We start from the raw sequence: 12,262 nt of genomic DNA, 5'->3' as shown, positions 1-12,262 counted from the left end.
TTGCTCATCTCTTACCTGTAATTAGATAGAAGAGGGGATGCTGGGAGTGTGTAACTTTAGGATGAAAGGTTTTAATATATCCTTCATGGTCTTGTGCCTTCAGTAATAGACTTCATGTTTTAAAAAGTCAGAAAGTCTCAATTATATATGAACTTTAACATATTGACTTTTAATATTATAGAAATATCAGTTGCAGTGAATTTTCTATCTGTATTTGACAACTTATTCTTTGTTTTCATGCTTATAGTACATAATATTTTCTTTCTTACTATTGTTCACCACACACTTGTATACTTAAAAATCACAATATTCAGCAACTTGGATGATTTGGGTTTTTAATTTCACTCTCATTCACTGGGGATTCAAGGACTGGAAAACAACCTGAAGAGTAACAAGTCCCTACTCTTCCCTCCAGAGCCCATCTGTCAGGAGGAAAGTTTGGTAGTGCAAACCAAGGCAGGATGCTCACCAGAGATGGCCAGACACCAAAAAGCTGTTATTTATATTGTTTTTAGACAGCTTGAATGACCACTTTTCCTTTCAACTTCCTCACTTTCATAATCACCAATGCTATCAGCAACACCAGCAGCATTACTACTGACAACAACACTATAAAACCCACCACCATCAGCATCACTGTTGGCAACAACAACACCATGAGCAACACCAACAACAATACCATAGCTACCACCACCATAACCATTATCAGCAATACCAACAGCATCACCACCAATACCATCAATGCCACAACATCAATACCAACAGCATTACCAACAATAACACCATATCCATCAACAATACCATAACCACCAACACCAACAGCATCACCACCACAACCATCACTACCAACACCATCAATACCACCAACATCAATGCCACCACCATTATAACTGCCACTACCAACAACATTAACACTGCAAAAACCATCAAACCGTCAGCACCACCCTCACCAGCAACATCACTAACCTGTTTAAGTAGAAAAGGGAGGACATGACCTAACTCTAGAGCCTCATTCTGCACTGACATGAATTTTCTTCTTCATACTAAGCTTTTACGTTGCAAATGTATTTATTATGCATTTACTATAGAATTTCATTAACTATCTTTTCATTTAATGACTTTGTTATGACTCTTCATTTGTTGGATTTGGTTTACTTCTCTGTAAAATAGACCTAACCTCTCTCTCTTACTGCTGAAATTAAGATTTGTACTTATCATGTGACCAAACAACATCTTGTGCTCTGTGAAGACATCAATTAAATTATCCAGTCCATTACAATGTCTCCAGGCACTTTAAAAAATATTTTAAAAATATTTAAAATGTACTTTTTAAGGGCTTTATTACACTGAAACAATCCAATCCAATCAATTGATGTAAAACATTTTCCTTTCAAAGTTGTTAATTGTGTTGCATATATGCCCTCTTTTGTGATAGACTAAATTATAGATTTATTTAAAATTACTTTTAGAAAAGGAAAGGGAACTATTTTTTTCTTAGCATACATATATTAACCACATATATTTCCTACAGTTAATTCATATAAACACACCCACCTTGTGTTCTGACAAAGGGTAGATATAGCCAAAGACCAGAGGTCATACTTTTAACAGGTAGCTGTTGGCCACATCTTCCCAATCAGGCTACAAGGAGGGCTCATTGGAGCTATATGATTGGTCATGTGGTTGATGAAGGTACGAACTTAGCCAGGACTTTGCATCTGATGTAAATCCTGACATCCAGCATGTAAATGCATCCCTGATTTGCACAGGTAAATTGCATGTTTAGATGAGGTCACTGGGATTTAGCTCTTTCATTTGTGTGTCTGGACGAGCTGGGAGTACACAGAGGACTTGTTTAATAGTTATCTGCCACCCCTGCTTGTCTTCAGATATGGTGATTTAGATGGAACGCTAATGCACCAGAACAAGTTGTCCCCGGAGCATTTCTCAGAATATAAATTAAGTGATATTATAACAGAAGCCCTCTCTTAGCTCAGCATAATGAATATGAACCATCATGTGCTCCTGACCAAGGTCACAGTATGAGAATGAATTACTCTATTAACATCTCTTTTAAGTAGCATTAGTGATAATAAATGAAGAGATTTGATGTAATACTGATAATATTATTCATGCAAAAATAGCACACTTTATCTTGTTGAAACAATTAAAGTGTGCTTTGAGGATATTTCCCATCACAGAAATATGACGCCTGAGAGTGCTGACTGTCTCCGCCTGAGCTAGGCAGCATCAGCCAGCAATGCTGAGAACCTGGTGAAAACCCACACGCTGGCTCGCGTGCTCTGCTAGCTCAGGATGGTCGCCTGGGCCCTGGGCACTACCCGAACGCTGCCGAAGACTGCAGCGAGCTCTGGTGCTGATATTAGATTTAACTTAACCTTTTTGTTTATAATTTTTTTCAAAGAAATTACATCCACCATTCTCTAGTGCAAGACTTCGTTAGTTGCTAAGCAGCCTGTAGTACTGCATGGTAAGCCTGGTATGTGCGGTTGGCTTCCCAGACGTATTTAAGCTGGGTTGGCAGTTATACATCATCCTATTCCAATCATGTGAATCCACAAAAAGCAAAGACCACTGACATCTTGGTAGTGACCTCATTCTCATACACTCTAAAAATGAACTTTGCAATGACTTTCAAATCTAGGATCATTAAGTGAAGGAACACAGCAGAATCAACTTATAGGTTGCCATTTACTGGATTTGAGTATTTTGTAATTAAATCATATTCACCAAAGATAAAATTTTCTGAACAAAAGTAATTTGGTCAATTGGTATAGGCTTTCCTTTAGGAGTGATGAAAATTTTCTGGAACAAAATAGTGGTGATGGTTGTACAGCCTTGTGTCTGTACTCAATTCCACTGAACTGGACACTTTAAAATGGTTAAAATAGTGAATTTTATTTTATTACAACACGAAAATTTTTTGATGGCTTGGGGTAGAGTTATAAGGCCCAGAAACCACCCCATCCCCATTACTATGACCCATTACATCATTGGCATTTCACCCACCTGTTTGCCACTCATAGGAGTTAAAAACCAGATAAATCTTAAACAAAAATACGTCTTTATTGGTTTTAGAGAGCGAGGAAGGGAGAGAGAGAGGGAAACATTGATGTGAGAAAGAAACATTGATCAGTTGCCTCCTGTACAAACCCCAACTGGGGACCAAACCTGCAACATGGGCATGTGCCCTGACCAGAAATTGAGCTGGTGAACTTTCCGTGTATGGGACAATGCTCAACCAACTGAGACACACTGGCCAGGGCTAAAAATTAGATCTATCTTCATAGGTTTCTGTGTGGGAGAGTTACTCATCAGTCCTGGTGGGACTGTCAGTGACGTGTGTGTTAGCACAGCTTTTTAAAGATGGCTTTCCCTTCCACCTCTTCCCAACACTGTTCCCGTCTGCTTAGTCACACAATGTGCACAAACATTTTAGATTCAGCTCAGGAGAAATTACAGTATTCATCATACATGTGCACAGGCAAGAGATGGGTGTAGATGATTTTCCTCAGTAGAAGTGACTAATCATTTTGTTATGATTCTACATTAAGATTATTATCTTTCCTCTTTTCACAGCAAACTTTATGTGGTTCAGAACAAATGATTATCTTTAAAATCTCGCAAACATGGTAGACACTTGGGAAAATTTCCCATTTTAATTAAAACTGTCGCGAGGCCGAGCGAATGGCAACATCTATCCATGTCCATCAGCTTTTTAATTATGCTGGGCATGGGGGTTTCGACTTGAGCCCACATAAATTTTGCACGTGAAATGGAGCCGAAGCCTCGAGAGCGAGATGGGGTTTTGCGTTACCGACCAAACACATATTTACATGAATGAGCTCCTTGACTGGCCGTAATTAGTTCTGGGACAGCGGGCTAATGGGATCCTCAGAGGAAGGACTTAAAGTATTAGTTTCTCATATTTATGATTAATGCTTTTCTTATCAGCCCGAGGCCCTGAATAGGATCATGTAAAGCATGTTGGGTTAAATCATTCTTTGTTACAAAATACAGGCATGATACCTCAGGGAAGCCCAGAGGGAGAGCTAGCTGCCTATCTGAACCTTCATCAGAAACAAGCTGCCTCAGAGCCAGGAGCACTGCTTTTTATTATTTATACTTCAAGTGACTTCCCAAGAATCGGACTCACTTAGCATAGGCCCTTCCCATGAGCTGCGGACAAATTGCTGCCTGGATATGTGTCTCCAGACAGTTTCCCACAGTGGCTTACAAGGGCATAGCTCGTTACATCCCTGCTTATTAATGTATTTGTTGATTTAAAAACTGTGTATAGCTTATGAACAAATGGTAAGTGTCAAAAAGCGATTGGGGACTTGAAGTGTGCAAATGGATTGCTGAAGTGTCATTGGCACATGCGGTGCACACTTAGCTTCAGGGAGCTGCGCATGACTGCTGGAAGCAAATCGCCAGGGTAAGACCCACGAAGTTGGCCATTTCAAGATGTTCCCAAACTCGTGAGGTCCATGGCGCTCTTACTGTCTCAGCAATTTTTTCAAAGCACCTGTGGAAAAAAAAAGTTAGCAGTGTCATGTAGTAGATGTAAACAACACCGTCAGTATTTACATCCTGACAACTTTATAGCTGTTTGAAAGATATAATGAACATAATGAAAAGAAAAAATGAACTGTGGTTCCACTCCCCAGTAACCACACACCTGGCAGATGGGAGTCTACACCTGGTGTGGCTTCACAGCTTCCTGACCCTTAGCTCAGATACCAGCACCCTCTCATCCTATTTATATAGATTCTCAGATGACTCTTGCTCCCCAACATGACCCCCAAAACCGGGTTTCCAAATACAAGGCGGTCTAGAAAAGGACGTGGAAACTCTGAATCACCTCTAGCTGAGGGTTTGCCTGCAGTGTGACTCATGCCAAGTATATTTTGTTTCTCTCAAATATTAAGTGTGCCCCATGGTGCCCCCGGGGAACCTCGGCACCCACAGAGGGGCTGCAGAGTTAAGTCATCTGCAAGGTACCAGCCAGGTCTTAGAACCCATGATGTCCTGTGCATGACGATGTCCCCACCACCTTTGTGGTGTATCTGCTATGGAGTTAGATGCTGGGAATGCCCACGTGGACTCCATGGTCAGAGAGCTCACCGTGGCTTTGCTGGGCCTGCACACTCGCTGTTCTGGTGTGACAAGTTGTGGTCCTCTGCAAGTGTGCTTACATGGACAGTCCCAGGGCCTGGCTTCCTGCTGCAGTCACAGCCCAAATGTGAAGCCTTGGGCATGAGCGAGAGCTCCAGCTCATGCACTTGGACAAACAAGTGCAGGACTCGGCATCGGGACCTGGAGAGCATCAGGAACATGCACCATGGACGCAGCTGAGGACCAGCTGCTGCAGACAGGGCAACTGGGAGGAGGTGAGAGCTTGGGATGGTCCCTGAACAGCAGGGCAGGGGCCTCTGACAGATGATGCCTCCACTCACAGAGGAGGTGGGGATAGGACAGGGCCCAGACAAAGCCAGGGGAGAGCCACAGGGAGATGAGGAAAACTTAGAAATAAACACAGATCATTCAGTTAAGACCATGGTAGGAAAAAATGGAATAAAAAAGATAGGGTCTAACATTGGTCATGGAGGGGTTCGTTCCCCTTCCTGGTGCACACTCAGGTCCTAGTGTGGCAGCCAAGGACAAAGACTCCTCGGTACATTTTCATCAGATCAATTAATTGATGTCAGATGGAAAGTCTGCTCTTAAGTGCTTCGTGTGAATCCTCAGAAGAGGCATTAAAACGTTAACCATCTCAGATGAGAGAACACAGGAGCTCAGGGAGGATGTGTGACTCCCCGTGTCACCCACAGCATGGGACACACTTGGGTGGGTCCAACTTCCAAATGTGTTCTCTGGAGGGGAGCACCAGCACCCCTGAATGATGTCACCCCATCTGGGATGCTGCACAGTGACACACAGGCACTGTACGAAAGGGCATCATATGTATTTTGTAAATGTTCAAGCTCTACCAGAATAAAAGAAACCCAAATTTAAGGAAAAGCATGATTTTAAGGGTTTAAATTTCTGATGAAGCTATTTTTACAGAAAATGTACAGTCTTATCAAAGGTGTGCGGACATATCCACTGTTGGAGACACTGTTGTGTGAACTGACACAAGGTTGCTGAGGGCATCTGTTACTAAATGTGTATCAAACCTTAAAGATATGCATACTCCTTAACCCAGCAATTCTGCTTGCAAAATCGTTGTGAAAATTTATTGAGTGATTTCCATCTCAGTAGCGCTATAGTCCTAAATTTACAAAAATGGAACAATAGGAATGAAATACAAATGTAATTTCCACAGACGGGGTCAATGTACAGCCAAAATATCTTTTTTAAAAGATGATTAAGTACACATAAAATATTAATGATATGATATTAAGTGGAAAAAAAGAGAAACAATTTGACCTTCAACTTGTGATGAAAAAAATTGTCTCTTATGTTGAAGTATCAGAAAGTTTATACCAAGATGCTGTTAACTATTTTCTTTAACTGTCAGCTCTGGGGTGAAGGGACAGAAAAATCTAGACCCCATTTCAAAGGGTTTTGGAAAGAGATGGTGTGTTAGCTACAGGGAGGTGAGCGGTCAGCAAAACCTGTGTGCTTGTCACTGTTGCCATGAGTGATGCCACACGTGGTCCAATATGTCATTAAGGACCCTGGGAGGAAGCCAACTCAGACAAGGACGAGGATGTCTGGTCAAGGACTGGGAATGACCTTGGCCAGGCTCCTGAGTCATATAAAAGTGGAAATGAACTGTCGGGGGGTGGAGGTTCAGGGGGGAGATGGTCTTTGGGCCATCAAGTCTGGCCTGCAGTCTAAAAGCCCATTAACAGAGTTCAAGGATCTGTCATCTATAACTTCAGCCACTGACCATAGGGATGAAAGGGAAGCTAGGTTTGGACAGAGTTAGAAACAACAGGACATTGTTGTCACTGTCGCCAGACAAGGAACAGGGACAAGGTGGAGGCACGTGCATGCTGAGATCTGAATGAGTAAAAACATTAAAGAATGGCTGAAAATTAGTGAATAAGATCAAACATGGGTGAGTACCTGAAAACTACTATACATTATTATTTGCTTTTTAAAATAATCTCATCTCTACATAAAAAAATTAAGAAAACATTAAAGTGAAGACCCATTTTCTTTGAATATTATCTGATTGGGTTAGGATGAAACACGATTGCATAGGTACTAGGGCTTATTCTGTGAACTGCTATTGAAATATTCTCTTTTAAAAAAAATACGCACATATTTATTGACGTCGGAGAGGAAGGGGAGGATAAAGAGATACAAATATCAATGATGAGAGAGAATTATTGATCGGTTGCATCCTTCACACCCCAAACTGGGGACTGAGCCCATAACCAAGGTGTGTACCCTGACCAGGAATCGAACTGTGACCTCCTGGTTCATAGGTCGATGCTCAACCACTGAGCTATGCCAGCTGGGCAAAATATTCTAATTTTTAACATAAAAACAAAGACCTACGGTTGTTCTCAGGTTTCAAAAAGAAGTATGCTTGACTGATATCACAAATGTGGACCAATATTTGTCCACAGCACACTTTCAGAGGATAATTTATTAAAATTATCTCTTTAAGAAGATAAGGCAGCTTTTCCTGCTGGATTCTGAGAGTCAAAAATCAGGGAGTAAGACATAAATAATCTCATTCTCTTAAAACCTTTCTGCTCACGAGAGAGAGAGAGAGAGAGAGAGAGAGAGAGAGAGAGAGAACCACCCACTTCTGTGTGGTAGGAAGTGTAATACAAATTACCACTCCTCTGTGGCTGGGAGCTTGGCTAGGGGCTGGGCTTACTCGGAGATGTCAGATAGCTGTTCACAGATGGTCAGGCTCAGACACCCACCCAACCCTGCTCACCCACCTCAGGGCCACATAAGGGACCCACGAGGAGCAGAGGCAGGTAGAACATTAGGAGGGAGAGCTGTGGCCTTCACTGGAGGTCCACACACCTAACAGCCTTTCTCCTCCTGCTGGTGGTGTGCTGTGGCGGTGCTGGGTAGGGTTGACCTGTACGTGCCAAGACATTGGGTTTGGCCATGAATATACATTAGTAGTTTGTCCAGAAACTGTTCTTCAGTGCAGGGTCTCAAATATCTGGTCCAGCATATCTCTTAAAACCAACATGGTCCAGTCAAAATCAGTGTGTAAACAGACACATGTGCCTAGAGTGTAAGAGATTATACGAGTCCTGTGCTATGGCTCTGGTCCTTTCTACTTTGGCCATATGTTCTGTAACACAAATTCTACCCCTTTTTTTATTTATGGCTTGTTGATTACAAGCCCGACATGTTCATTGATTTGCACATGGCATGATTCTAACCGAGCACGCCGACGTTGAATGTATATGGCAGTGCTGAGTTTTTTAGATGTCTTCTTACAGCCTTGCCACCCTGGGTGGCTCTTACAGAGGCAGGGAGGGGAGTGTGTGCTGTGGGAAGGAGCAGGTCACTACGGGGCTGGCAGTTTGACTCGGGCTCGGGCCTCAGAAGGCTCATTCAATCCATGCACCAGTATCCTTCTCCATCCTCTTCTGGCACAAACACCCGATCTTGGCTGTGAGGTTTGCAAGCAATTTGCTTTAAAAACATCTCTGAGTCAAGAGCATTGTGGTTAATACATTGCTTTCTCGAGAATGTCAATTTAAATTTCAAGAGAGAAGTCCTGCTAGGGAGTTGAAGACCTGAACACTTGCTAATTTTTCCTACGGACGGTGACTTGGTGAGACCAGGGTGAGCTCAACCAAGCCACATACAATATTTTACACAAAGAGAGAGTAATTAGGACAGCAAGTGATATCCCATGAACGACTCAGCTCCCAGGGAGCCAGAGGGTCCTGTGTCTGCAAGCATTGATTGCAGGCTTGAGCTGTGTCAAGGAGAAACAATGTCGCGTGGGTTGCAGAGCGCAGAGTTATGGATTTAAAGCATGCTTGGTTATTTGCCCTTGGAAATTTCTAGTTGGGATGCCAAAGACATCACTGGGTAGCAATTCACTACGCTGCGATGTGCACCCACCGCCTCCCTTCCTGTCCTTGACTTGGCCTAACCACCATCCCATTTATGAAAACAAAAGAGACGCTAATGTAAGGGGAGTAAAAGATAAAAGGGATTCTGCCAAATAATGGAAACAAAAAGCCCCACAAGCAAACAAAAGCAAGCTGTTAGGTGCCTCGCAGGTTGGGTCACATCCCAGTTAGCGGGACAGGGAATCTTGAATTTGGTCCTGGAGCCCAGGGTGTGTGTTTGGAATTAATTGTTCTCTGTATTTTCCAAAGATATTTTGTATTAAAATAGACACAACTAAATTTGAAGTTTTATGTCAAGTAATTAGAAGAATCTGTGTATGATAAATTCCAGAACACTGGCTATACGAAAGAGATGAGCAGCACTGCTCAGCGCCATGAATATAAACTCCAAAGGCAGGTGGACTGTGGGCTATCAGACCAGGCTCAGAAGCCCAAGGAACAGAGCCTACTGTCTGTTCCATTTCAGGGCATATCTTTCATTCTCATGTATATATTTAGAAGCAGTTTCAGAAAATAAACCAAGTACAGGCTTATGAGAGGTTTGCCTAATATCCAGCCTTAGTCGCTCATCGTAAATTGACATTTGAAATTCATTAAAAGCCTCCATGTGATGAATTGAAGATGGTCACCAGGTTCAATGGGGGGAGGAGAAGAGAAATGTAAAACATAAATACAATTTACAGTTACATCAGGCAAAATTAATCAAATGAAACAGGCAGCTAATTAGAAAAATCATGAAAAACGGAATGTGCAATTGTGTTTTATCGTTTCGACAACTCTGAGAGCAGAGGGAGCCAGGCTGTGTGCAGGGGTGGTGCCAGGCGGGTTCCTCAAGGAGCACAACCACGGATTATAACCTCCTTTAGACAGGGGTTAAAATCACCCTCCCTTCAGCTCTGTCCCGAATCTGGCCAGATTCCCTTTTCTTTTAGCATTACAAAGTCTTTAGTGTTAGACTTTTTATTGTGAGTTTAAATTGGGATTTTAGTCTGTGCAACCAGTAAGTAGTTTTGGCTTTACTTTTGCTTATCTCTGTGTTTTTTGTTGTGGTGGTGGTTTTTTTTTAATTTTTTATTATTAAATGTACTGGAGTAACTCTGGTTAACAACATCATATAAATTTCAGGTTCACAACTTAACGATGCAACTCTGTCTGCTCTGCCATGTGTTCAGCCCCTGAGGTCTGTTTTGTTTTCATCTCATGCTCCAGGGCTGAGCCCCATGGTTACCATCTCCCTGCAGGCCCTCAGCTGGGCCGGGCCACTGCCAGGGGTGCTACTGACACCCAGTGAACTACAAGGCCTTTTCTTCGGTTTCCAGCCTTTGGCTAATAATTCATGGAAAAAAGCAGTGAGTCTGCCTTCTGTTTTGTTTTATTCGCAGCTCCTTTCATGGCGGGTGAGAGTGACCCTGGCTCAGAGTCACCCATCTCCTTTTATGATACCCGTGTAGTCCACGTCCCTCCAGGAGCCAATATCCTGGGTGTCCTCTGAGATCAGCTGGGCCCTGGCTCGGTCGGTGGTCCTGGATTTGTGCTTCTCTTCCATTTCTGGCCCAGGAGCGGCTGTGGTTCTGCTCTGAGGCATTCTCTTTCCATCTCACTGGCCACTGTTCCGTTTTAGAGAGCAGAAGGAACCAGAGCCAGACATGCTGATCTGACTTGACCATGTTTTAGAGGCAAACAGATTTGTCAACCAAACTCTGTAAGTCAATGATTTGTGCACTTGCTTTTTATATTCTGCTTTCTCAGGGTTGCCCTGGGCACGAGGATTCCAGGCTTCTTTACTAATATTTCTCAGGAGGTACACTTCAGGATTTCTGTTTCTTTTCCTTCAAGAACAATCTATTAGAGAAAAATTTCCCCTCTCTACTAGAACTCATAGTCCAATGTCCTAGTCTTTGCCTTGGAATCCACAGCTCGGCTGGGTGGTTGGCTGTCGTGACTCCGCAGGCACCGTGCACGCAGCATGAGAAAGGTCTTCCACGTGCACAGTGGATTCTCATGCCCACAGCTGATCCTGGCGGCCTTCGATGCTGCAAATGTGCAACTTTCTACTTTTGATGAAGAGCAAATTGACATTTGCAGCAACACACTTAAGTGTAAAAGCAACTGAGACTCCTAAGCTATCTTGAAAAGCACTGCTTGAATAGAGCTTATCTGGAAATAAACAAAGAGTAACTTCTTGGTATAGTGACACTCTACGAAGCCTTTTTTTTTTTTCTTGCCTGAGAGCCATTTTAGGCCAGAGGAGCTGAGCATATTCATATAATATGATAATTACGTGTCTCAGAATGAATGAGGGAGACAGATGAGGCTACTAAAAAATGCCTGCTTCTGCCAGTGACTTGGTGCTTTCCTGGAGTCGCATGGTGAGACTCTCCAAGCACAGCCCAGCTCCCCCATCAGACCACCTTTGTGTCTCCCAGCTGTACCCACCACAGGCTCCTTCCTCAGTGCCCAGTCACATGAGGGAAGTGTCCACGGCATGGAAGCAGAACAAAGCAAGAACGAGAAAGCACTTTGTATTTGGTAAATGAGTCCCTAAGTTCTTGTAATTTCTAATCAGCAAGTCAAAAAAAAAATACAAAACAAAAAAAATAGCTTAAATAGTTTTAGAATGCTGGTTAGTTGAAATTTAGATGCACATGATTATAAAACTAATTCATGAAAAGGGACTGAGAGCAATTGGCAGCAGGGCATGCATGAACGGCACAGTGTAACGGGATTAACTGAGTTGGACAGGGTGTGGGGAGTGGGGCCAGCATGTCCACGAGCCAGAGCTTGCTGAGAGAGATGGCTGAGCTGAGCTTGGGGATTGGGACTGCATGATGGCAGGGCTGCCAGGTCTTGCTCTCTTTCATGTCTGACCAAGGCATCAAATCACAGACCTCCACCCTGAAGTGGCACAGGTCCCCAGGTGCTTCTGAGAGCCTGGCATGGCCAGTGGCAGAGGTCCCACACCAGGACATGCTGGATGGAAAGTGGTGAGACAGGAGGTCTCTAAAGCCATGCCCCTAAGCCTCTGTTGGTAAAGTGGTTTCTCATAACAAGTTTGCATTTGAGTACAGAAATTAAATTAGAAAACACTGGTGATGGTGGGAACCAGGTTTTTGGTTGTTAAATGAGAGGTTACAGAGAAAGGTAGATATGTAGATAATACATAAATG

Source organism: Myotis davidii, unplaced genomic scaffold, assembly GCF_000327345.1.
Source record: "Myotis davidii unplaced genomic scaffold, ASM32734v1 scaffold96, whole genome shotgun sequence".
NCBI lineage: Eukaryota > Metazoa > Chordata > Mammalia > Chiroptera > Vespertilionidae > Myotis > Myotis davidii.
This window is presented reverse-complemented; position numbering follows the sequence as displayed.